General features: G+C 34.9%; 1 long non-coding RNA gene across 3 annotated transcripts; it reads right to left on the bottom strand.

Annotated features, from left to right (window-relative positions):
- Positions 1 to 163: 163 nt before the first annotated feature.
- LOC142837395 (uncharacterized) lies at positions 164 to 27,114 on the bottom strand. Of its 3 annotated transcripts, none has more exons than XR_012908270.1 (7): positions 26,816 to 27,114; positions 25,311 to 25,469; positions 20,852 to 20,931; positions 9,740 to 9,817; positions 2,900 to 2,995; positions 1,216 to 1,265; positions 164 to 943 (listed from the first exon to the last, which is right to left on the bottom strand). It is a non-coding gene; the product is annotated as an uncharacterized LOC142837395 (long non-coding RNA). The 3 variants fall into 3 exon arrangements; XR_012908268.1 differs by having other exon boundaries at positions 164 to 893; XR_012908269.1 differs by lacking the exons at positions 20,852 to 20,931; positions 25,311 to 25,469; positions 26,816 to 27,114 and adding an exon at positions 10,800 to 10,907 and having other exon boundaries at positions 164 to 893.
- Positions 27,115 to 27,866: the final 752 nt, after the last annotated feature.

The following is a 27,866-nucleotide window of genomic DNA, read 5'->3' as shown; positions in this document are numbered from 1 at the left end:
GCAAATTTCCAAATAATCATATATGTTGATCTTTATTTAAGGTGGGATATTATGTATAGAAATGAACTGTTTACATTGGATTTGATCTTAGTGTACTGATAAACATTTAAGGTTGATTTTGGTATATGAATTTCTGTTCTTTTTTAAGCTTTTGTTTTTGCTGATCATTTAAGTATCATGTATAATTAAGAAGATTAATAGATAGTCATTAATAATAATCAAAATCTTAATAACATTATTTAGTTTTTATAGATATGCAGAGATATAGTTCAGTTACATAGATAGTCTTCAACACTTCAAAGACCTAAAGAACATAACATTTAAAAGGTTTTAAGAACTTACAATTTTCTCAACAGTGAAACATATCTGCTTCTGACAGCACAAATTACTTCATTTGTGGGTGCCTAAAACGGAGAGTTATGCTTTTTACCCTGAACAGCAAAGATGTCTCCCCTGAAATCGTTAGAAGTGACAGAAGACTCTCTGCAGATAGAGGAGCTGATAGATTAAAAAGTATTTATTGGACTGTGATACAATCAGTCTGAGCCTAGTAAGCTGTAGGAGAAGCCACAAATACCACAGTGAGGGTCTTTAAAGTCATTCACTTCTGACTAGGAATTCTGAGAGTCAAAGATGGTGGAAAGCTAGAACAGGAGCTAAAAGGCCTGAGAGACTTAGTAATTTCACTTTCACAGAAGTTGAAGTGTCTGAAAATCTTCTGTCATAAAAGCATTACACTTCTAACATAGAGGCTGGTTTAGATCCATCTATGGTGCAGAGATCTCCTGGTGCAAGGCAAACACGCACATATTTTTTTTTTTCATTTTTCATACAAGCTACTTTCCAGAGAAGGATTGAGCCGATGTGAAGTTGTTCAGCGATTTCATGTATTTCTAGAATAGAGCAATGAGATGATCAGGGAAATCTACTCTGACAACAAGACCTGAATCCATTAAAACAAGGCAAAGTATTAAAAGCAACCTAAGCTCAGTGTGACCAATTTTCTCCTTTTACACATGCTGCTACAGTATATGGATTTAAAAGCCATACCCCAGGATCTGGAAGTAGATGGCCTAAGCTTGCCTGACCGGAAAAGGCTACCTGACGAGGAAAAGTGAGTTTTCAGAACAAAGTCAGTCCGCAGCTGTGAGTAATATGGTCCAAGCAGTTCTTGGAATAAATCTCTTTCTTCGGGAGAGCAGACAATGGACGTACCTTAAATAATACAGGGGCCTGTTGAGTTGTTCCAGGATTCTGTTTCCACGCTGATGCAGCCATTAATAAGAATATTAAAAATTCAGAATGTTGATTTTTGATTATTAAACAGCTATCCTACGAGAGTACTAATGTAATCTATCAGCTTGCTTTGACATCTTTTAGAAAGAAAGGTGCCTTTTCTGATCACATTCAAAATTATTGAGGAATTTTAACCTCATACACCCAAGGACTAGTTATGGCTGCTGCTTTTCAGGAGGAAACATGTAAATATGTTCTCTCCCACATTGTAATCTGTTAAATGGAAACTGATACAAGAATTATAAATAGTTAATGAGACCGTGCACCTAGGTTGAGCTTTAGAGATGAGACTGGATTACCTTCTCATTAAGGTATGAACCAAATGGCATCAATAAAATGTTTTAGATTTAATAGATTGATTTTTAAAATGCCTTTTGTTCCAAAATATTTTCATAGATTTTCATGTAGTGTTCCATTGGCCAATTAAAGGGCCAAATTGGGAGATATCATTGAAAAGTGTTGCCTTAGGTAATGGCAAACAGTGTAATATTATGCAATATATGAATAGTTCATGCAATAAAAATATTCTAGACATTTTCAACAAGTTTATATTATCCATTAAGGATCTTGATGGTTAATGAAAAATGAAGGAATTTGCTTGCAATTCTTGGACAACTTCAGAGAAACCTTTCCCTTATGGGTAGTTAATTTCCCACAGAAAATGCAAAAGCAACCATCTTTCCCCATCAGGACATATATGTTATCCTAAAGAAATTAAGACTCAGTAATTGGAAATTGGGATCAATAGTTTGAAATCTTTGAAGGAATGTCAGAAATGACTGGTAAATATTCAGTGACTGTGCCTATTTTAAAATTGTCTACTGAAAATCTTGAGCAACTTAGTGAGATTCGTAAGGGGAGAAGTTACCCAATTATCCCAGGTTATATATTGATGCTGCAGGTCAAGAAGTGACTCAGGTGAGCATTCTCCCTGGATTCTTGAATACACAATTTCAATAAATAAATAAATAAATAAATATGGGTTATATTAATGATGCAGTTCAAGTGTTGACTCAGGTGAGCATTCTCCCTGCCCTCTTGAATACACAATTTCAATAAGTAAGTAAGTAAATAAATAATATATAAATAAATAGATGTATGTGAGTTATCCTTCAGGCCCTACATAATTCACTGCACCATGCACTTTTTATTCTAAATTTTCTAAATGTCAATTCCTACAAGCATTATACCATGTATAGATTTTGGCATGATGGTGTAGAAGAGACTTTTGTCTAAAGCAAATGGAAAGACCATTGCAATGGATTATGCAAAGGACAAAACCATGCTATAATATAGGGTTAAGTGCATGTGAGCTCATGTATGTGTATGTGTGTGTGTTTTTTTACAGGAAGAAAATGAACCACAATACCTTACTGAAAGTTTGGTGTAGTGCATTTCCAGAAGATTACCAGACTAGGTGATATTGGAGCTGCTAGTGCTCACCAAGTAGTAATGGATTGAGACTGCTGAACTTGTGGTTTTGAAACTCTGATGATAATAATGGATACACATATTGCCACAATGTGTATAGAGTGTGAGTTTATATGTATGCATTTCTACTTGCAAAAAAATAATTTTAATAAGCAGTTGTATTTATTCATACCTTTTGTAGTTCATATATTTTATTGATTTAGTTGATCACGTTGAGTGCCAGTTGTTCCAAGGAAAGGCTGTTTGCTTATCCCAGCCATCCTGCTCACTTAGCCCCAAAATAACAAAACAGAAATTATATTAATTAAAATACTTTTTAACCCACTTGCTCTAGCCACTTATCAGCTAACTCTCATATCTTGATTTAATCCATTTCTATCAATCTGTATATTGCTACATGGCAGTAGCTTACCGGGAAAGATTCAGCATGTCTGACTGGTGGCTCCATGGCAGCTCTTTCCTCTGCTTTTTTTTTTCTCACTGCATTCAGTTCTGTTTCCCCTGGATACCTAAGTTCTGCCCTATCAAAAGGCCTAGGTAGTTTTTTTATTCATTAACCAATGAAAGCAACATGTGAACAGAAGTCCCTCCTACACCAATATTTAAGTATTTTACATAAAAATTATGTAATAATAAGTATATTTTCTAAATAGGAATGTTATTTTAAAACCCAGTCTGAACATGCAAAAATTACAACAATGTATCTAACAATGTCATGCTAATTTAGAAACAATTTCATGTTTTCATTTCGTAAAACACAATATATACATTATTTTTAAAATTTCACAATTGTCTGCATGCTTGTATTAGTGTTTAACATATGTGTACATGTTTTGACATTGATTTCAGAGTAATAGTCTCAATTAAAGTTTTGAAATGTTTTGAGGTACATTTATATGAACATTTAATTTTTTATAAAATTCAACACAATGCCTTTTCTAGATTTTCCCTGTAATCACCAATATCAGTACTCCAGCCTCAGGTCATTTATCTGTTCTCTCTTTTCAGTGAAATCTGACTTCAGTGAAAATGTGTGTGTGTGTGTGTGTGTGTGTGTGTGTGTGTGTGTGTGTGTGTTTTGATATGGGGCATGCTTTTAGCATATGGGCATCATTTCAATGCTAGCATACATGAGAAAATCTATCACTCCAGTTTATCATTTCTACAAATAATTTAAGTCATTCTGATAATATTTTGCATTCATAAAGTTCCTCAGAATACAGTAGAACATTCTCTAGATTTTGTAATGAAGCAATTAAATATAAAAACTTACACAATGAAAATTCAATAATAAATGTGTACATATAAATAAATACCAATCAATTACTATTTGTATGTGCTAGTATAACAGCATGCAACAGCCTTGAACTGTGCCATATGTGGTATGAAATCAGCAAGTAAATCTTAGAGATTTCTTCATTCATGTTCCGTGTCCTGGGACAACATGATAATGGTAGTATACTGGTTTTTCACATGTATATATTATAAACAGATCCAGTTGTTCATATTTCAAATTGCCAGTTCATAGAAAGATCCCTCTATGAGTCTGTCAATTTACAAACATAAAAGCAGAAAATAACAGAAGGGTTATTATTTAAAGTAGACTTTGATGTTTTTAAATGTAACTACTCTATTACTTTCTTTCTTCTGATTGTATTTTTGCATTCGTACAGATTCTATAATTGTTGCCTGCCTCCTTAACTAAAAAAATAGGATCACTACAGTATCTGCTGTTTTTATATACTCCACAATACATCAAATAAGAGCAACATTGAGAAGTCTCCCATACAATAACACTTAGAAATAAATAAAATTAAGTTTTACTGTTTATCTTAAAAATAAGGTATTTAAATAATTGTTTACAGTATTAGGATCAGAGAGTCAGTCTCTTAAACCATGAATATAGCTATAATTTCTATAATCATCCTAAAATATTAATGTCAAAACCGCAACTAACAGAAGTACAACATATTGAGGTAAAATGTGTGATTTTCCTGCTACTTCAAATGCCATAAATTAAAAAAAAATTAGCTCTTCAGAGGTTATTACTTGTTTCATATGGATAGACATTTCTAAATTTTCACTCACAGCCAAATGCAAAAACAATCCTATTCCATATTGTTAGGGTGATAGTGGTGAGAGAATCATAAACTTCTTCTGCAACATTTCTGAAAGAATTTATTTTCCAAAACTGTCATAAATATTTATCCCTCGACCCACAGGAAACATTGACTCTAACTTCCAGAGAAAAAAAAGTATAAAATTGGGGTATTAAAGTGCAAAATTATAGAAATCTTAAATGCCCATTAAAATTAAATGAAAGCAAAGAAAGAATGAAAAATGCTTAGCATAATGACATCCCTCTATGAAATGTCAAAAAGATGGAAAACTCTCTACAATTAACACAATTAGGAGAAAACCACTAACAAATGTTGGAAGCTAGGAAAAAAGAATTATTTTCTACTGTGCAGTAATATTGATAGTTCTTTATATTAGAAAAGACACTGTTAAATCGGTTCTATAAAATCACAACAGTGTGTATTCAGTATGGAATACTGGTGTATAAATCATATCTAAACAATAAAATATAATAATTTTGTGGGATACTTTACATCTCCCTGATTCAGTTTTGCACATCCTGCTGTGTTTGGCTCCTCATGCTGTTCTGATCTCTCACATACTAACTCTGCACGGATTTATTGCTCCATTGTTCCCATGGTTTGAACATTCTGACTTTTCTTCATGTTGCAGTTAGGGACTTTATGCCTGACCATTAGAACATAGTTAGGTTGTCTAGTAAGTTGCCTAGTTACCCATATACACAAGGAGAATTTGCTCCTTTCCCTTACCCTATATTTACCTGGATTCTTCTCTTGAATAAATAAGACTTGATGAGAATCCTGTCTTGTCTCCATCTCCAGTATCTCTTGTCCCATCTATTCTCATTTCCCCTCGAGCGACTCTGTTGACTTTCAGGTGGGCCAGGGCAGAGTGGTGCAAAAGTGTGTCCCGAACACAGGAGATTCAGTGAAGAAGCTGTTCAGAGAGGCCCATATAATGTGAAGTATAATTAAGAGGAAGAAAAACACAGGAACCTGCTGTGTCTTCTAAACCTCGGAAAGCAGAACAGTGATCACAGGACAAACAATTACTTATCATGAAATGAGACATGCATTCAAGGCTTGAGGGGTAAATACTAAAATTAAAGTATAGTTTTTTTGAGTATTAAAGATGTTTTATAGATTACTAAAAATGATAGAGAGTCAGAGAGGCTCTTGAAGATTACTGTTAAGCATTTATACCAAGAAATGTTCCTATAACTGTCTTTTATACTAGAATTAATAGTTTTTTTGTTTTAGAGTACTATGATTTTGTAGTGGCCAATGTTATTGGGATAGAAGAAAAAGTATTATTAAAAGATAAGTTGGACATAATGCATTAAAAAGGAGCCTAAATATTTGCAATGGGTTTTTAAATTTGAGAAGGCTCAAATTGATGCAGTCAGCACCAATCCTCTGCTAAGGGAAATTATTTTTCCTATGTTAACAGGTTAGTGGATCTTGTGATAATCCTAATCAGCAGGCTCATACCCCAGTTGAAATACATGAATAACTGAGAGAAATAGGCATGGAAGCATCGCAACATATTCGATCCATGGGAGAGAAAGTTGGTTCGTGGATTAAAGTTATCCAGAAATATAATGAGCCTTATATTGAATTCCTAGTTCGATCTAAAACAAGCAATAGAAAGAACTGTAATTGGAGAAGAAGCAAGGAAATAACTTCTGAAAAGGCCAAGCATATAAAAATGTCAAGGTGTGTTATAATGAGCTATGCTATCAGTTCAGAAAACAGGAAATATTAAGAGTTATAGGAAAGTATGAAAAGATATTCCATCTGAAATAAAAGTGCAATTGGCTGCAGAAACTATGGCCACCATTTATTATAATTTGTAAATTAAAATAAAATTTAAAAGATTTAAAATGCTTTGGATATTGGAAAATCAGTTTCTTATCAAAGAATTTCAGACAAAAGTAAAATTAGTTAAAGAGCATATTTAAAAGGTCTTTTTGAATAGGTTATAACCTATAATTGCATGCAAAATGTCTGAAGATCTGACATTTGAAAATTTGGAAATGCTCTAAGGGATCATTGGTAGCCTTTTTCTTTGTTAAAGACGACGATGGACATATACATACTAATGCTAATCATCTACATGTTCACGATAAAATTCCATTTTGAGATAATAATCATACTTTTCCTTGGACAGCAGAGTAGAGGGTGCCTGAACTGGATTTATCTTGCATATCACCATAGAACCTCGTCTGGCAGTGGATGGAGACAGAGACAGACCCACATTGGAAGACTTGGACTGAGTTCCCAAGGTCCAAATGAGGAGCAGAAGGAGGGAGAACATGAGCAAGGAAGTCAGGACCACGAGTGGTGCACCCATCCACTGAGACTGTGGGGATGATCTAATAGGAGGTCACCAAGGCCAGTTGGAATGGGACTATTAGAGCATGTGGTCAAACTAGACTCTCTTAATGTGGCTGAAATGAGGTCTGACTGAGAAGCCAAGGACAATGGCACTGGGTTTTGATTCTACTGCATGTACTGGCTTTGTGGGAGCCAAGTTTAATTGGATGCTCACCTATCTAGACCGTGATGGAGGGAGGACGACGTTGGACATCCCACAAGGCATGGAACTCTGACTGCTCTTTGGACTGGAAAGTGTGGGTGAAGGAGGTGGAAGGAAGGAATGGAAATGGGCGGAGGAAAGGGGGTGGAATTTTTTAATAAAAAGAAAAAATTCCATTTTGATAAATTAATCATACTTTCAAGTCCATTACATTTTAAAACAGCAAATTGAAATTTTAAAAAGGAAGATTTTGGCTGGGCCGTGGTGGCGCATGCCTTTAATCCCAGCACTCGGGAGGCAGAGGCAGGCGGATCTCTGTGAGTTCGAGACCAGCCTGGTCTACAAGAGCTAGTTCCAGGACAGGCTCCAAAACCACAGAGAAACCCTGTCTTGAAAAACCAAAAAAAAAAAAAAAGGAAGATTTTGGTAAGGAATAAATATGAAATATTTGGAAGAATAATTGCAACTTTACATTAATACATATTAAATTTCTTAAATCTGCCCTGAATGGATATTCTAGTTAGAGTAGATAAATATTTTGCTCATACTCCAAATGTTGAACTAGCAGAAAAATTGCCATAAATATGAATGGCAGCCTTCATTTCTAATGGAGAAAGTAACAGGGTATGGTATTGGTTGTTCAAGATGAGTGACAATTATGACTCCTGAAGTAGACGTTCCAATATTGGCCATGGTAAAATTATACTCATGGAAGTGACCTCACCAATACTGATCTTCACCACGATCACCAACTTGGGGTTAGGTGAAATATCTTGTGCTCTATGGTCAGATTATTGTCCAGCAGTTCAAAAGACCAGTTACAGCTGAACATTTTTTCTGGCCGTATGTGCTCTGTTATTCGTCTCTTTTGTTCAGGGATCAGCTGTAAATTATTGTGCTTATGTCTCTTGTACACCTATGTTAAGCCTGTCTTTTGGTGAGATACTGATGTTTTAGTGTATATCACTGTAAGGATCCTCTCTCCTCCTAGGAATGACTTGACTTATCTGAATAATTTTGATTGGACCTCTTATAATTTTACTTATATGGATGATAGAAAGCCAATAAGCTTTGGAAATGGTCTTTGTTTATAAGTGGGATTTCATCATTGGTAACAACCTGGAATTAAAATTTGCAGATCTCGTTCTCATCTTCAAAGGCTTTCAGCATGGTAAATTAATCAGACCTGGTACAATTATAATAATTCACAATGAATTATTATAACCTGTATGACCAGATTTTACATATTATGGTTAAAATATCAGCCATTTATTTTGAAGACTTGTTTGGGCAAATTTGGCAAAATAATTCAAAATAAATAGACCATTGGTGCCTATATTGTCATTTTATTAACACTTGTTCTGAATGGAATATTATCACTTGTGATTTGCTTAATGTTAGCAGGTTGAATTGAGTCAAGAACGAAATGATAACTGGAAGACATCTTCTGTCATGGGGAGATGGAGGAATCAGTGATAATCACATTCCTTACTCACAGACGCTACTGCAATTCAGAAGATTGTGGCTGCTTAAACCTGTTCGGCTTTTAAATGGCTCATTTATTTCAACAAAAGTATCTGCTTCTACTTATAAATTTCACTTATTTGGAAGTAGTTATGTTACTGCTTTTGTACCACTACCACATGCATTTTTGTTGGAAGAATTAATTTTACAACTGGAATTAATTTTTATGAATATTAATTGTATTTTTATATTAATTCCACTTTTAAGTTTGATTCTCATTTTCAATCACTTTTGATATTACAACAGCATACACATATTTGGCTGCCAGTAACTTGGGTCGTTCTTGGGCTCAAAATCCTCTAGATAACATTGTAGAATTCTTCAAAAAGATATTGAAAAGATAAAGCACATGTTTGGTATAATAATAGTTGTCATTCTTAATTTTATTGCTGTTTTTGCTACTACTTCTGTGGTTGGTTTATAGCTTATAGAGACAGAGAATTTTTACTCCAGCCTCAGGTCATTTGTCTGTTCTCCCTTTTCAGTGACATCTGACTTCAGGGAAAATGTGTGTGTGTGTGTGTGTGTGTGTGTGTGTGTGTGTGTGTGTGTGTGTGTGTGTGTGTTGGTATGGGCATTCTTCTAGTACATAGGCACCATTTCAAAGCTAGCATACCTGAGAAAATCTATCTTTCCCCTTTCATCATTTCTGAAAATAATATAAGATATTCTGATAATATTTTGAATTCATATTGTTCCTCATAATACAGTAGAATATTCTCTGGTTTTTGTAACGAAACAATTACATAAGCAAATTTATGTAGTTTAAATTCAATAACACAAGTGTACATATACATAAATACCAATAAATTACTATTTGCATGTGTTACCATAATAAGATGCCACAGACTTGAAATTTGCCACACGCGGAATGAAAAGAGGCAAGTAAGTCTCAGAGCTCCTGTATTCACTGTATATGCTTAATGTCCTGAGGAAAAAAAAGACAATATTTGCATATTAGTTTTTTTTCTCACGTATGTATTAGAAATAGATCCAGTAGTTCATATTTCAAATTAATGGGTCTGTGAATTTTCTGAACATAAAAGCAGAAAATAACATAAGAGTTATTATTTAGAGTACACACTGATATTTTTATATGTAACTAACTACTCTACTACTTTCTTTACTCTAATTGTATTATTGGCATTCTTACAGATTCAACAATTTTTGTCTGACTCCTGAAGTGAAACCATAAGATGACTAAAGTGTCTGTGCGGTTTTTATATAATCCACACATATATCAAAGAAGAACAACATCCAGGAGACGCCCATACAAATCTACAAAAAATTAATAAAATAAAGTTTTACTGTTTACTTAAAAATAAGATATTTAACCAATATTCTACATTATTAGGATCTGAGAGTCAGTCTCTTAAACCATTAATATAGCTATAATTTCTAATAATCATCCTAATATCTTATGGTCAAACCCACAACTAACAGGACTACAAAATACCAAGGCAGAATGCATGATTTCTTCAGCTAATTCAAATGTCATTATTTGTCAAAATTTATCTTCAGAGGGTATTACTGCTTACATATGCACAGACATGTCCAAATTTCTACTATTTGATTTTTTTAGAACTGTAGCTATATAATTGAAAGAGAGAACAATTTGCCAATTGCAACAATTGAGTCTACTTTATATTGTAAGTGATAACACAATCACAAATTTCATATATGTATATTTTAAAGATGGCAGAAATATTGTCACAGATTGAAATGGAGGCTCTTGTTTCCAAAGTACCAATGTTTTCCAGTCACAACATTACTAGCAGATATACACATTTAGAATCTGAGATGAACTGAGATGAACAAGATATGTTCTGAACATTTAAAGCATATAAAACAAGACACACAATAACAAGATATCTATTGTGTTAATAATTTTCTAGGGAAGTATGTAATACCTCGCTGCCATCACCAATAAACACTGGAATTCCAAAAAGTACATGGTGTCTGATTTCCTAATTGGGAATGGACAAAAAGTGAGAAAGTATCAAGTACAAGAGTATTTATATGCAAATACACAAAGAATATGTTAATCAAAACAGCAAATTTGAGACTGTGAGAAACTTAAAAGCAATAGGATGATAAGAAGTAGGTTTACTCTTCTATACGATATTATAATTCAGAGTCTTTGGGGACAGGTAAAATATTACTTTAATATGTTACTGCATAATATTATCAATGATTCTGTTTTAATGAGAAAAAAAAAACCTGCAATGTCATACCAGTTTTCACAATGAATCTCAGAGAAAAGAGGAAAGGGCATGACTCCCCTTGACACTGTCATATACTAAAACTTTAAGGGAATTATTTCTTTACAGATGCTGCAGTGTTCAAGACAGAGATAGTGGTGCCACAACTTTAAAGAGAAGGAGAGGTTTCAGAAGCAGGGATGGACATGATGCACAGACCATAACAGGTGACTCTGAACAGTAATAATGGATTATACCAGTACCTGACTGCTAATTATTCTTGTTTTTTTTTTCATATAAGACCATTCTGCCGTGTCTGGGAAATGTACATTCGGATTTCAGCTATAAATATTTGCAGCTGCCAGCTGGCATATAGCCTAAACCTGTCTAGGACGGATTTGCTATGCTGACAATATTATTAGCTCCCCTTGGCTCAGAATCCTCTGAAGGAGTGTGTGCATTCAAATTTTCCCCGGAACAATGACGAGAATGATCTCAATTCCACCAATAGGAACAAAGCCTGTGGTAACCTTGGAGATCTGCATCAGAGCTGCTGACACATTTCTCCTTCCCTTCTCTAATGTTTCCTCCGGCAGAAAAATATGAAAGTGAAAGTAGATGGCAGGAAATCATATAGTTTACCTAGGACCAGAATCCCATTATCAAAAGGGAAATCATTATGAGGTAAGTAGGAGGTGATCACGTATCTGAATTCTTGGGTCTGTATCCAGCCTATCTACCTGAAATTTCCATTTCTCTCTGCTGATAGCTGATTGTGATTCTGTGCTGCCGATTGCAGCTTACTGGTATCACATTCAGAAATGCCGTGTCAGAGTCCCGAAACACTTATTACGGAATCTTACACTTGAAATTTTTAGATTCCCAGGTGCCTGAGGCTATTTGACAACATAGCAATTATCTTACTGAGGTTTCCAATGGCGCATAAGATCAGTAGAATTCAGTGTTGTCATGTATAGACTTATTATGAAAATCATCATTTCAGAAAATAAATAAATTACAGCTAACCATGGAATCACATATTTTTGCTGCTGAATCAGTGGCTTCAGACTCGAGCGCATTTCCTGCACTGCAAACAGAATCAGGTGACTCTCACAAATTCCTTGCTTTTCCTATTGCTTCCGTATACTGCAGGTCTCTGAGACACATTTTCTTCTCTGGTGTTTTTTACAGTGAGGCTTTGACTAAAGTCCAGCTTTGAGCAGGACTTTAGTCAAAGCCCCACTGGCAAAATTCCTCAGTGCAGTCCGTTTTATGCCATGTAGGAACCAATAAGCAGAGAGATCTCAAAACAAGGACCGGAAAGCACAGGACTATATTTATCCTGATGATCTCATCCAGAGCTGATGAGTCATCTGTGTCTCTCTCCTTACCTTGTTTTGTGAAAAGAAGCAGAGCAATTGACAGGGGAACAGAGGATAAAATGTAATTTACCCTGCATTTTGCCTCCAATTAACAGCCAACTAAACTGGTAAAATGTAAAATGTTGAGTCAGCTGGCAGATTCTTTTCCCTTGAATCTACCTATATGCATGGAAGCCTTCTTATTTCTCTGAGGAGTTTTGATTGTGAATCTGTGCTGCCAATGTATCTGGCTTCTGATTCTTCATGATTTTTTCTATGTTTTTAGATGTGGTTTTTATGCACTCAAATTATAATAAATATGTTACATATAGTATGATATTATGAATTATATACATATAAAAATGCAATTATAATTTTTCATGTAGTTTAGTTATAATACACAATACATTTAAGTTGATTAGAGGGCTGTACGAGGAAGTGGGGAGAGTGTAGAAAGAAACATAGATTTAAAATCCTCTCTTATATAGACCCAACTGTAATATAGTAGCTCAGAATATCTTAGTGATAAAGAAATGAATTCAGTTTAATTGCATTCAGAAAACTTAAATATATTTAAAATGTTAACATTTGTTTTTATTTATTTTAAGGCCTATTGGTATTTGGACATTTACCTTTGCATGAAGCATCCTTCATATTTTTGTTTCTTGCATGCAAGCAATATACATAATTATGCTCTAAATAATACTTTATATTATTTATTTTAAAAAACAACTGGATTAAAAATATTAGAAGTTTTATCTAAATCCCATAAGCATCATTAAAACTGATATATATACATATATATATACATATATATATGTATGTATATATATATATATATGTATATATATATATATATATATATAGAGAGAGAGAGAGAGAGGGAGAGAGAGAGAGAGAGAGAGAGAGAGAGAGAGAGAGAGAGAGAGAGGAGAGAGAGAGAGAGAGATATTTAAAAAAAGAGAATTTATTTAAGGAAGTTGTATGTCCACCAGTTTCACGCCATCTATTGTTACATCTATTTCATGGCAAGCCACTCTGAAAATTTGTCCTGCCATTAGGCATGCTAAGATTTTTGACACTGCATAATCTACAAAAATAATGCTTTTAGTTCATTTTTTTTTAAAAAAAATTGCATTGGGTCAAATGTTTTTTTATATTAATCAAATACTGGTTTCATGTAGATGTTTATTGGAACTAGAAGATATGAGATTGGATTTCTCCTTTGACTGTAATATTCTAGGCTAGCTGGACATAAATTCTCAGAGAACTTCCTCTTTCCACACTTCTCTAATATTCTGGAATTGGAAATACCAGCATGACTGCTTTTGAAAATGAGTATTGTGAAAATATATTCTAGGTTTCTAAATTTCCAAATGAGCATGTTGTTGACTGTCTCAGGTTACAATGTAAACATAAAAGCAAAAAATAATACAAAGACTATAACTCACAGACTGCTCTGTTTACTAGTCTAAAGAAAATGGTATTCAGCTTACTCACCAATTTGATATGGTTCTGTAACATCAATATTAAATTAATTTTTCTGGCTATAGGATAGGATCATTTCAGGTTCCCTATCCTCAGCTGCCCCAGGAACTAACTGGGGACCTTGCCTTGGGTGCCTGGAAGCCCCTCTAGGTCCAAGTCTCTTCCGAACCCTAAGATGGCTCCCTTAATTAAGATTATGTGCTTACCTGCTCCCCTATCCAACCTTCCTTTATCCCAATCATCCCCTTGCCCCAAGTTCTCCCCATCCTACCCTTCTCACTTTTCTCTCCCCATCTGCTCTTACCCCCCTCCCACCCTACCCTTAAGATCCCGATTTTTTGCCTGGCAATCTTGTCTACTTCCCCTACCCAGGAGGATAGCTATATGTTTTTCTTTGGGTTCACCTTCTTATTTAGCTTCTTTAGGATACTATATTATAGACTCACTGACCTTTATTTAGGTCTAGAAACCAATTATGAGTGAGTACATCCCATGTTCATCTTTTTGGGTCTGGGTTACCTCACTCAGGACTCTCTGAATATGGCGGACAATGAGGGCTGCTGAGAAGCCAAGGACAATGGCACTGGGTTTTGATCCTACTTCATGTTCTGGCTTTGTGGGAACCTAGCCAGTTTGGATGTTCACCTTCCTAGACCAGGATGGAGGGGGGGGGGACTTTGGACTTTCCACAGGGCAGGGAACCCTGACTGCTCTTCAGACTTTAGAGGGAGGGGGAGAGGAGTGGGGGGGGGGAGGTGAGGAGTGGGAGGCTGGGAGGAGGCGGGAATTTTTTTTTCTCAATAAAGAAAAAGAAGAAAAAGAAACAAAACAAAACAAAAAATTATCTTTTCTGAATTGTAGATGATAATGTGAAAAAAATGGGTAAATTTTTGGGTTCTACCACTATCATCCTTATGCATATAGTATAATTAGCACAGATGGAGTTAAATCTATGCCCATGGAACAAAATTGGGTAAAAATTTGTGGGTATATCTAGCCAATGGGGTACTCTTCAGTGGTAAAAGATGATGACATCTTCAAATTTGCAGGCAAAAAGATGAAATTAGAAAACTCCGTCCTGAGTGAGTTAACACAGATCAGATTGATGAGGATTGTCTGTAGCCAATCATCGGGGAACACCAAATAAAGCAAACCTATACCCCACAATGCCAGACAAGCTAAGTAACAAGGGGAACAAACATTTATCCTTTGACAGCACCAGTCTATGCCGCAGAGAATGTGGGTCCCTGGACACATCCCCTGGGAGCTTGGCAAACCTGGCCTTTGTGCAAAGAACTCCCCATGTCCTGACACTGGAAAAAATGCACGATTTCTGAACTGGACAAGCATGACAAAGAAAAAAGATTGCCAAACTTTGACAAGACTGGGTAAGATGAATTTAAAATTCTTCCTGCTTCTGAAAATGGTCTGTCAGTGACAATATGTCTAAGAAAATGTTATTTGCTCCAATGTTGAAAATGAAACTTGGCTGATAGCCTAGATAGCTGGTGGTCTCTGTCATTTATTTCACATTTGAATGTTGTTTCTTTGTACTTCATTTTTATGTAGTATTATTTTTCTCTCAATTTTTCAATAGATTTGAATACTATATAGGCATAGTTAACATTCCTCTCATAACTTGGACAAGCCATTACTAATATCAGACTTAGACTCCATGGGATAGGATATTTATTGAAATATTTAGGATACATTTCTGTTTTGATATTTTTTATGATGTATTTAAATCTACTTTTTGTTTTGTTTTTCAAGATAGGGTTTCTCTGGTAACTCTAATTTTTATACTTGATATCTGTTCTTATTTGTATGTAGTTTTACAATGGGTTTAATACTCTCTTATTTGAATAAAAGGGAGAGGTGCTTTGGGAACTCCTTAAGACAATGGCTTTGGATTCTGGGCCACTTGGACTTGTTCTTGGCTTACTATAACAACAGATCAAGAAACATGGTCTTGCTCATTCTTGTCAGTCTGATTCTGTTCCCTGTTTGCTGCTCGTGCAGAGGAATGTAGATCTGAGAGGCTACCCACAAATAAAGAATCCTTTATTATAATCTAATCCAAATGATGTGGGACTATTTTATCATGATGCTCTAAAAATACAGTTTTTCCTCAACTGTAGTTCACATTTAATTCAATAAGAACTTTGCTATTTTACAGAGCTTAATGGTAATGAAACAAGGAAGATCCACAAATATTGATTATAAGATCCACAAATAATGATTATGACATAGTGATTAATGTTCACAAATTCATCATTAGTTCCTATTGAACTATAGGGTCTAGCTCAAGGAGTGGAATATTTGAGGCAATTTCTAAAATTATTTTTTCAGGTATCCAATTATGCCATGAAAATCAGTTTTTTTTTTTACATCTTAACAGATGTTTTTTTTCATCTTGGAATGCAATGATAAATATCACAGCACTCTTTATATATTGAGAAGTTTGTAAGCCCTCTGTGATCAACAATTTCTTGGAACATGAGGCCTGAAATAAATAGCCTTCATTATTTACAAAGTTGGAGCCTCAAAAATTATGTTTTCATACTTTATGTACGATATAATATTTACAGGCAAAATCTTTTTGGAAACTTTCCTAATCACCTTGTTGAATTGCATTTCTGTCATACTCTACTATAAAACCTCAATGATAATTTGTACACTTTGTGAATAAATTTTCCACAATTCTTAAAACACATTTGAGTGCCTCTTAATTAATAACAGTTGTGGGTCTTGATCTACTTGTGTCACCTCTGACAATGGGAGAAGTGTCTGTCCATGCGGTTGGGCTGGTGCTCTGTAACCTGCTCCCCATACTGGATAGCCTTATTCTGCCTAAGTATGGGGGAGGTGTTGGCCTTATAGTAGAGGAATATGTCATGCTGTTCTGGCATCCCTGAGAGGCCTGCCCCATATCATGTGAATAATGTGGTGCAATAGAGTAAGGGGGCTAAGGGAGGGAGCTGGCAAAGAGATTGAGGGGGGAATCTGCGGTCAGGAATGACACAAAATTTACATAATTGAATAAATGAATGAATGAGCATATAAACAGATATAAAGGTCATTTGCATGCCACAAAGTTAAAAAACACAAATAAGAAACCAGATGCTTAAAAAATAGAAAATACAATGAGTTATAAATAGAAAGAAATTATATCTTGTAAATTAAAATTAAATTAGTTTTTATGAACCAATAATAATGATAAGCACTGTGAAGAAATATTGAAGAAAATTTATAAAAATTTTCAAATTACTACCTGTCAGCCGTTGCTTTAGTCTGCTTTGTTGTGTCAGTGACAATGGGCATGTTTCTTACTCCTGTCAGTTAGGCATAGCCTGCCATTATTACCTGTCTGAAATTCTACCTGTCACTCTCAACTGGACTGTGACATGATTCTGAGAAGTAGTGAGGTTCATCAGGGTTCTGATTTCATTGTAAGCAAATTGATGTTTATTAGTTTAACTAGTTGTTAGTTTCTCTTATTTTTTTCTCTGAAATTCGGCCTTCAACAATGGGTGGAACCATTTTACTAAAATTGCTCCTTTCTATAGAGAAACATTTAAAGCTCATAATATTATTTCTATGTAACTTAGTTAAGGTTTCATTAGCTTAACACGGCTGGAGGATTTTTGTTGGCTGAAAAACCTTTTCTGCCCAAATTTATCCACACAACCTTGGATATGGATGCATGTTCCTCCATCTACAGATAATTTACTAATTTCAAAGTCTTCACATCCTGCATTGAAAATTGCAAAATGCTCTCTTTCTTATATATATCTGATCTTTTTTAGAATGTGACTTCCTTTAAAGAAGCAAGCATCCTGGAATCAGTCATCTCATTAGAGATTACATGCCCACTGTCTACCATATTAGCATAAGAAATGTCATACATCATATGAGTTTCTTCACCCTGGGGTTTAGCATAGAGCTTTCAATCATCAGCACTTACGTTTCAGAAGAGATTTGTGTCTTTGTTTGGAATGCTTGATTTTAAAATAATCAAACACCAGTAAAACTTAAAAAAAAGAAAAAGATGGGGGAATACAAAAATAACTTGGTAAGGAAAAATCCAAAATTGGAAGTATGACCATAACAAGAAAAGATAAAATATTCTCACAAATGTCTTCATGAGAAAGCAACAGCATTGTTATGTTGAGGGTAAGCATGCTGGTAATATGCACTAGAGTGTTAAACATCAGCTTTATATGCCATAAAAACATCATTTTACAACAATATTAATCATGCACAGTTGTTCAAAGAGCTAAATTTTTATAGTGTTTATTCTAATTACATTTTATTAATACATACTACTTAGCATTATTCTTGGACTTAAAAATACTTCATGCCATGTGTAGCTTCAATTTATATCCCAAAGAAAAGGATATCTCATTTGAAGACAACATATCATAAGGAGTAGATATGTCGTAAGATGCTGATGGCTTGTATCCTAATGCCCTGACTTGAAATAACCAATCAGAAACTGTATTATTTAAAATACTGTCTGGCAAATATCTTAAGAGTACTGGTAGCTTACTCCTATATCCTAAAATAACCCACTTCTCCTAATCTGTTGACCACCATGAGGTCGTGGCTTATTGGCAAATTTCAGCAGATGCCAGGAAAGGTATCTGTTTTTGGCAGCAGCTTCATGACTTCTCAGTGAGTCTTCCTAATTTTTCTATATAGCTCATTCAGGCTTTCTTTACTCTGCTAAGACTTTGGATGATCCAGCTTAGTTATTAACAAATGGCAATACAAGATATTCACAGAATATATCACTTCCCAAACCAGCTTCCTTTTTCTTTCTAAATAAAAGAGAAATATTTAACTTTAACATACTAATATTGCATATAAAAACAGTTATCGAGCAAGTATCACAGTTACGATATTCACATGTATCTTATATTTATCATAACTAAGGAAACTATAACTATTTATTCTTTTTATAGTACATAACATTTTATTTCCTGAGTATCCTCTTTTTATAATGAGCAAGAAAGACATCCTTTCTAATGATCTCACTGTATGCAGGGATGCTCTTACACTCGAAAATAAAGATTTTACCCTTCCAGCAACTTAGCCTCCACAAGCTGTGTGATCCTTTGTTGTATCATTGCAAAGAAAATTGGTTGCAAAAATAAGTTTTCATCTCGATGGAAGAATGTATTGCTCCAATAAAAGGCAGGTCCTTAAGGTTTACTGATTCAGCTCTACTGAAGATAGAGCAAGGAACATCTAGGGCTTTTTTTTTTTGTATTGTATGACAAAGTCATTTTAACAAATTTAGGCAGAGGTGGTGAATAGCTGAAGATATTAAAGTAAGATCAGCCTAAGTGGGGAAGTCAGGAACAGAGATTTAGATAGTTGAAATAAAAAGGACCTCATTTGAAAAGGTACAAGGAAGAGTAATTCAACCTATTTCATTCTCCAGGAAGTTAACTCGGCACTTGTACTGAATCAGTAAATCACGTATTGAATCTGCCTCTTTGCACAATGTATTAGTTTCCTGTGTCTGCTGAGACAAATCACCAAGCATTTTGCTGTTTTAAAGCAACACAAATGGATAATACTCCTGATTGTTAGTGTACAAAATGGATTTTTCTCATCTCAAAACAAGGTGTTGTGAGGCTGCATTCCTTCTGGGACTTTTGATCAGGAGTCCATACTGATGCCATACAAAGTGACAGGTGACTTCCTGCCTTTTCAGTGAATGCTTGTCTTTCTTACATTATCTTTTAGGTCCCTTATCATCTCAATAAAGACCTCTGTGGGTATACTGAGATAGCTAAACTAAATAGTACACGATCACTTGTACATCTCAAATTCATGTTCTTCATTGTAGCTACAACATCTTGTTGGCCATACCAGGGAATGTTCACAGCTTCTGTTGATAAAGACAAAGGTATTTCTAGATTTATCACACCTGTCAAAGAAGAGGAAAGAGTTCTTTGGATTCTAATTTGAATGCATACGCTTCACCTAAGCAGAGTCATAAGGAAGTAAGCACTGTGAGATCTCATAGGTGTGATGATCATTTTAACATCTCTCTGTGCTCTTTCTGCTTTGTGTTGCATCAGCAGTAATAAAGGTGACCATCACCATATCTGTGGTGATAATTTTAGATCCTCAAAGGGCAAGAGAGAAGCCATTTCTAACAAAATGACTAACAAAATTTTGAAAAGGTTAAGATCATATCATTTCCAGAAGATATATTTCAACATAAAGTTGTACAAGAAGGTATGTCATGTAAAGAGTAACATTTTATCTTCAAGGTTCTTTTTTTCTCTGCCATCTATCTCTATGCAACAAAAGAGGAGACAAGATAAAGGTTTGCATTAATGAAAGGAGATACTAATTTGCTAATTCAATTGACACATTGTCAATACAGAAAGCATATTCATCACAGTAATTAGACTTGACAGCGACATAATCAACAGAACATGTATAAAATTAGAAAAAGATTAAACACATCAATGATAGAAGCAAGATGTGCATGTGTGAACCATGCAAGGGGAATTTGTGGCCAGGTAGCCGATAATGTTATAAAGTATAGAACTAGACCCTCTTGTTACATAGAAAGATGTCATACTCACTAATGACAAGATTTGGGTCAATGCAAACATACAAGGTTTTCCTAGCATAGCATATAGAGCAGCAGACAGTTGAGATACTTGAAATGTATTAAATGAGAAAAAGTAGGGTACATAATGAAAGGAAAATTGAGTAAAAAAGTCAAAAGAATCATAGCAACAAAGGCAACATCCATTTTGCTAATCTGGGACCTCCAAGAGGAGTAACAGCACAAAAGAAACACAATTACAACATGAAAAACTTGCAGTGGTTAACGATACTTTAAAAGGAATATAAAGCTGGAAAGTCAATGCTTCAAGGGAATACCTGATTCAGAGAGGACTCTGGTTTTGAAGTATGCTTAGTTAAAACACTCATTGTAGATTATTCTCTGAAATCAGAATGCGCTGGAAAGAGAGAACAAAGGCAGAATAAAAAGTGAGATAATAGAAACCTTACAGGACACAAGAAAAAGTCGTCTCATTAAAAAGCTCAGGATGAACAGGAGAATGTGGAATAACAGGAAAAAGATAATGGTTTGTTCTCTACAACACTGAAAAGATTTCTCCATTCTTTTCTGCTGAAAATGTACTTCAGCTTAATAACAAAAGTGAACTCATATTTGAACCCCCCGAAGTTAGGTGAGGAGATATGTATTTCTTCTTAATTAGAGTTCTTAACTCTGGGGACAGTAAGAAAGTGCCAGAGTAGGAAACCAGGGATTTCTGTTACAAACTTTACTGAACACACCAATTTCTGTGTCTAGACTGCATCAAACATGAATTTATTGTTCCATTCTCTGTTTTTTGTTTGTTTGCATTGCTTAATTTTAAGACACAAAAATATCACAATGTGTGCTCATTGAAACAAAAAAGTGTAATACAGAAATTTATATACCATTGCATTTACTTCCATGTCTTCCCAATGGGTAGAGTTTGGTTTAGAAGGCTCGCTTTCAGATAACATGCCTGACTATGAATATGATACTGATGTATACATAATTAGAAGGATCTTCATAGACTTCAGCATGATCTTTTGTAACTTTATTTGAAATAGTACTAAATATTTTTCTTTTCTTTACCAAATTTTTCCTATTTGTTATAATTCTTGTATTAATTCATCAGGTCTTTAAAGACATATATCTTCATATTTAGCATTCCTGATCATTCTTATTCATTTAACTCAAAACTGTGGATTATTGCATGTTATGAAATGCTTACCCAGTATCTCAAGAAATTAATTATGTGGAGTTTATTATTTAATCTATTACTCTTCAGTAAATATTGTTTTTAGGCTACAAATCTATTCCAACTGTTGTCGAATAATGGAGAAACGGATTAACCATTTTATCCCTTATTTTTGGTAGGCATAAAACCTAAAAAAAAATATTTGGCTAGGTAGTATCATTGTTTCTTTTAGCCACAAGTAATGTCACTTTGTGGCTGTCAACTGGAAGATTGTTTGCTTTCATTTGATATGAGGAACAAATCAAGTTCAGTAAATTGTAATTTGGTGCCAGGTTTTCCCATGGTGACTTATATAACTTCAAACAAACTTCATCAAACTGCTGAAAATAAGAGAAAATATGAAAGAAACAAAACAAACAGTAACATTATGTGCAGAAAACTCTGGTAAACAACTGTAAGTCCCATCAGAAGCAGGAGGTTAGACAGTGGAACACAATGCTGAAATGCTAAACAACAAAACAAAGCAGGCAATGTGAGCAATCAAATATAATAAGTGCAAAATCTATCAATCCAAAGTGCAGTCAGAGAAAATAACCTTTAAATACACAGGTCAAATAAATGATGTAAATAGCATAGAGAATTGTCAGCAATATTTTATACCAAAAAAGCTAAAGGTATTTTTCTGTTTGCAAATATAATACTCATTGAAACCAAGTGGTCTACAGGAAAGAAAAGTTAGAATAAGTTATAATGTTCCAGTAATGTCAACTCACTAAAGAATATTAGGACAGTTGAATTATTAAGTCCAAAGGTGTGGTGATATTTTGCTTTTGTTCAAAACAATAAAACTTGCCTTAATATCAGAGAACAGAACTAGCTATTAGTTAACCACAGAGGTCTGGAGGCCTGTACAGACAGACAGGAAGTAATATGGCTGGCTGGAGAGAGGAATATAAGGTAGGCGGAGACACTAGATCAGCCTCTTTTTTTTCTGGTGAGGTATTAGCAAGGTAAGAGTTAACTGTGACTTGTTCCTTTGTCTCTCTGATCTTTCAGCATTTATCCTTATATGTGCCTCCGCGTTTTTTTTTTATTAATTCCGATTAGAACTCATGCAACAAAAAGAAACAGTCTTGCAGAAAACCACCTTTTTATCTGACTCTTAAAAATCTTTCCACCACCACCACCACCAGACCTTCAAGTTTTACCTGACCTTTACTGGGAGAATATTTTGTAGATGTGTTTATGGAGACTGAAATCCATAACTGTTTTTTTTGTCTTCTTATTTATATATTTAAAATTTCAACGTTCTCCCATCCAGCACCCATATTTGATGGGATCATCTCTGGTGACACCAACACATGCCTAATGTCTGATATGTAATAATTCAACATTGACTCCTACTTAGTGCTATACAATCTAGTTTGGGTTATAGGGATGAGCAGCTGAGAAATGGAATATAGTCACAGCATGACTAGTAAGGACCTGCTATGCTGAAAGTGTTATTAGCAGTCCTTGCCTCAGACAGCAGGAGTGTGTGCTTTCAAATTGTTCCTGGAATATGAACAAAGACAAGAATGATTTCCATTCTACCAATAAGAACAAATCCTGTGGTAACCATGGAGATGTCCATCAGAGCTGCTGCCTCATTTTTCCCTCCCTCTTTTCTCAAGGTGTGGTCCGGCAGAAAAAAATGAAAGTAAATGTGGATGACAGAAGAAAAAAAAAAACGCAGTTTTTCTCAGAGGAGAATCCAATTATCATAGGCGAAAGAACGGAGAGGGAATTAAGAGTTGATCATATGTCCCTCTTCTTGGGTCTGTATCCTGCCTATTTTCCTGAAATCCAACATTTCTGCACGAGGATGGCTGATTATTATTCCTCGCCGCCAATTGCAGCTTCCTGGTATCACATTCAGAAATGCCATGTCATACTCCCTAAACACACTTACTGTAAAATCTGCCACTTGAAATTTTCAGAATCCGAGATGCCGGAAGTATTTTCCGATATAGCAATTATCATATTGGATTCTCCAGTGGGACATATGATCAGTACATGCCCGGTTTCTGTCAGGTATTGACTACCAAACTAAAATTTGATTACAGAAAATGAATAATCAAGGGCTAATCAAAAAATCACAGATACTAAGGCTGAAGCATTGATTTCAGCGACTCAAGCACATTTCCTGCATTGCATACAGGAACAATTGACCCTTAGCAGAAGCATGGGGAATCTCAGAAATTCTTTACTTTTACTAGGTATCTATCGCTTCTGTCTCCTGCACGTCTCTGGAACACATTTTCTTTCTGAGTTTGTTTATAGCCAATCTCCTGACTAAATTCCAGCTAAACGCTGGACTTTAGCCAGGAGACTGGCTGGCAAAATCCCTCAGTGCAGTCCTTTTTATGTTATCTAGGAACCAATAAGAAGAGAGCTCTCAAACCTGAAAGCACAGGACTGCATTTTACATCGTGATCTCATCCGGAGCTGATGATTCATCTGTGTCTCCCTCCTCCCTGCGTGTTGTAAAAAGAAGCAGAGCCACTTATGGGGAACACAGGATAAAATATAATTTACCCTTTGTTTTGCTTCCAGTTAACAACAGACAAACCTGCCTAATTAAGACTGGTTGCCACAGGAACATTGCAGCTGCTTTTGCCTAGAATCTAACTGTATACATGAAAGACTTCATACCTATCTGTAGTTTTTTTTTTTTTATTTTGACTTCGCGCTGTCAATTCCATCTGGTTTCTTATTTTTTCTGATCTGTTTATTTTTATGTGTTTGTTTATGCAGTTGAAATATAATTATTTATGTTTTATATACTACATGCAATATGTAATATACAAATATAATATATGATTACAATGGTTCATGTAGTTCAATCACAATACATAATATATTTAAGTCCATTAGAATGTAGTATGGGGTGATGGATGTATTATAGAAAGAAATATTGATTTTAAGCCCTCCTGAAATTGTATCTGGCAGTGTCTTAACGATAAAAAAAATGAATTCAAGTTAATTCTTTTCTTGATAAAAATTAAATATATTAATAGTATTAAAATTTATGTTTGTCTGTTTTTAAGATTTTTTTTTTGTTTTGTTTTATGGTTTTTCAAGACAGGGTTTCTCTGTGGTTTTGGAACCTATCCTGGAACTATCTCTTGTAGACCAGGCTGCTCTCGAACTCACAGAGATCTGCCTGCCTCTGCCTCCCAAGTACTGGGACTAAAGGCATTTGCCACCACCGAACGGCTTTGTTTTTAAGACCTGGAATTAGAACAAAGTATTATTTTCATTTCTGGGGCTCATAATGGAGGGTCTGCATTTGCACATAATAGGTAATACGTAGTTCTGCCAGCAATGGTTAGAATTGAGAAAGGACACTCCTAACCACCACAGGAGCTGTTAGATGAGGAAACATTTATAGTACTGTTTGATTATGATCAGCCTGTGCCTAGAGAGAGCGATAGGTAGAAACTGCTAAGAACAAGAATAGGGAGTTTTTAAGTCCTTTGCTTCTGCTGAGCAATGATGAGAAGTAGTAACTGGTGGAATAATTAGGCAGGGTCTAAAAAGGAACTTAGCAATATTACCTTCACAGACGTTGGAAACTCTGTAAATCTCCTCTTATCACAAAAGAACCCGTCTTCTTACCCAAGGGCTGGTTTAGATCAAGCAATGATGCAGAGACCTGTAGCAAATACCCAGTTGTGTTTTGTATCTCTCAAGCAAGCTAGTTTCAGAAAAGGTACCTGTTGAGGAGTGAAAATACAAATGTTATTAGCAATTGAGCAAAGATAAGTGTAAGACAAATAATAACTTAATTTCCCCGAGCCCATTCAAACAACTCAAAGAATTAAAAGCAACTCGTGCTAAGTATGGCCCAAATGCTCCTTTGATGAAAATGCTGCTGGAGTACAGAATTTTAGAAGCCTTATACTATGGGAAATGGAAACAATTGGACAAAGCTTGCCTGTCAGATAGAGACTATCTGTTGTTGAAAACCAAACATGAAGAAAGATGTTGGGTCATAGAACTGAGAAATCTGACCCAACAAATTCCTTTTTCTTTTCATATGCTTACTGGTGAGTGACTTCATAGAAAAAGAAATCAGCAATTACATTTTGAAAGAGCAGTATATGCCAAAGTTACTTCACTGACAAGAAGGCCTGGAATAAACTTCTGTCTTCTGGCGAGCAGACAGAAGAATTATGTCAATTAATTCAGGGACCTGATGAATTGTTTCAGGATGCTGCAGTAACCAAACAGATTAATTGGAGACACAGAAACTGGATGCTGGAGAATGTAAGCTAGCCTACGACTGTGCGAATTTATTAATTAAGTCTGCTTTGAGACCATTTAGAAATAAGAGTATTATTTCTGATTTTATTTGAATATCCTCAGATATGGGACACTCATATTGCCAGTGACTAGCTATGACTTCTGTTTTACAGAAGAAAAAAAAAGTAAAAGAGGTTCATCCTGACAAAGAAATCTTGAAATTGGAGATTGATATAAGATTTAAGAATTTTTAATGAGTTCATTGGAGCTATACATCTTGCATTGCCTTCTATTTCTTCCATAACAAAAGATACCTATTATGTTGTTTTCTATTGAAAAGAATTTTTATGGCATCCTATGGGCTCACTGAAATTGTAAAAGATATGCAGTTAGTGTTTCATCTGTTAGTTTCAAAAACCAATTAGAAGATACCATTAGAATATCTTGCCTCAGTATATGACAATATGTTTTCTATTATGCCAGAAATATGTGGCTCAGGCTACACAAAATCTTACAATTCAATTTCCACAAGTTTATATAATACTTTAAGGAGGATGACTTGGTTGTCCATTTAAATGAAGTAAGTTTGTTTATAATATATTGTCAGCTTCAGCAGAATCCTGTATTTTCGAGTTAGTAATTACCACAGTGAAAGTACAAAGGCAGACATCTTTTGAATATTTTGGCATATAGGCTTATTCAAAAGAAATTAAGCCTCAGAAATTAGAAATTAAAAGAGAAAGATGACAAACTTTGAATGACTTTCAGAAATGACTGCGGGATATACCGACATCCACGGTGCCTTCTTGAGACCCACCTGGTTCCTCTGCTTATTTGTGACTGTTGTGATGCTTCAACTATTAGTGGGACACCTGACAGTGAGAGAATGATGTGACTCTGTGGCTTTGGCTGATACTTTGAAAACTGTTCCTCATGTAGGATTGCATTTTTCTGCATAAATATAGGGAGAGATGCCTGGTGTTATGGCCAGGTTTTAGGCCAAGCTTTGCTGGTGTCCATGAGAATCCTGCCACATATTGTAAGAATACAGTGGAGAAACAGAGTAAGAGGTTGCCCAAATGTAGGGGTGGAATAGGAGGCAGAGTAGAGGCTGCAGTCATGTTGGAAAATAGCAAAAGAAAATAATTAAATTAAAATCAAATAACTGAATGTTATACAGGGATGGAAGATGGACATTTGATTCATGGGCTGCTATGGTATATGAAAACATATATTTTAAATGCATCAAAATTTGAATCTAAAGATATTCTTTTAGTTTATCGGTTTTTCAAGACATGGTTTCTCTGTTGCTTTGCAGCCTGTCCTGGAACTAGCCCTGTAGACAGGCGGGATTAAAACTCATGGAGATCCACCTGCCCCTGACTCTCCAGTCCCAAGTGCTGGGATTAAAGTTGTGCACCATCACCACATGGTGGATATGTTACTTTTGAAAAGATGTCCTGCTTTTGTTCCACAGAAGATGAGAATCTGTGGATTGTTACCAGGCTAATGTTATTTGATGGAGCAAGATCTCCCAGAAGATCTCTAGAAACCCTATAAAAAGTTTCCCAACAAGTATGGGAAGCATTTTGGAGAAATCTACATGCAAATTTCAGAATAATTACATATGTTGATCTTTATTTAAAGTGGGATATCATATAGAGAGATGAACACTTTGCATTGAATTGGAAGTTAGTTTACTGATAGAAAAATTTAGGGTTGATTTTGGAAAATGTATTTCTGCTCTTGGTTAAGGTATAATCTTTGCAGATCATTTAATGTCATGCATAGTTAAGAAATATAGATTAATAGATATTCATCAATAATACTCAAAATCTTAGTAACATTATTTAAGTTTTCTAGATATG

Source organism: Microtus pennsylvanicus, chromosome 18 (genome assembly GCF_037038515.1).
Source record: "Microtus pennsylvanicus isolate mMicPen1 chromosome 18, mMicPen1.hap1, whole genome shotgun sequence".
NCBI lineage: Eukaryota > Metazoa > Chordata > Mammalia > Rodentia > Cricetidae > Microtus > Microtus pennsylvanicus.
This window is presented reverse-complemented; position numbering and strand designations above follow the sequence as displayed.